This window comes from Oratosquilla oratoria, chromosome 18, assembly GCF_046742065.1.
Source record: "Oratosquilla oratoria isolate Oo_2021 chromosome 18, ASM4674206v1, whole genome shotgun sequence".
In the NCBI taxonomy this organism is placed as follows: Eukaryota; Metazoa; Arthropoda; class Malacostraca; order Stomatopoda; family Squillidae; genus Oratosquilla; species Oratosquilla oratoria.
This window is the reverse complement of record NC_134794.1, coordinates 12,341,031-12,341,532: the sequence shown is the minus strand read 5'-3', so window position 1 is coordinate 12,341,532 and position 502 is coordinate 12,341,031.

Here is a 502-nt window from a genome sequence, read left to right as displayed (position 1 = left end):
TCTAACGTAGCTTAAGATTTTTTTTCTTTTTCTTTTCTTTTTCTTTTTGTTTTAACTTTGACTAAAGGAAGTCGGTTCTTTTGAATGTTCATTTATGAAAAATAAAATGAAAAATCGATAGAGCCCAGACACGCAATCTTAACATGTATGATAATGGACTACTATGGATAAACAATCTCTTGTTAATTGAGGGGGATTATATGAAATAGCATCATTTTTTTTTTTTTTTTTAAGAGTGCGTAAGAACTTACAAAGGAAGATATTGACAATAGTTAGTTGAATATATGTTTTCATTTTACATGTATTTATAAGAAAACACAGAAAAAATGTTCACTAAAAGTCACTGATGGATCTAATGTGTAATGATGTAGACTAAAAAAAATAAGTGAAGAAATTAATAAACGAATAATTAAAAAGATATACGAGTAAAAAAATGAAGATAAATGAATAAAAAATAGATAAACAAATTGGTGAATAAACAAGTAAATCAATTAATAAACAA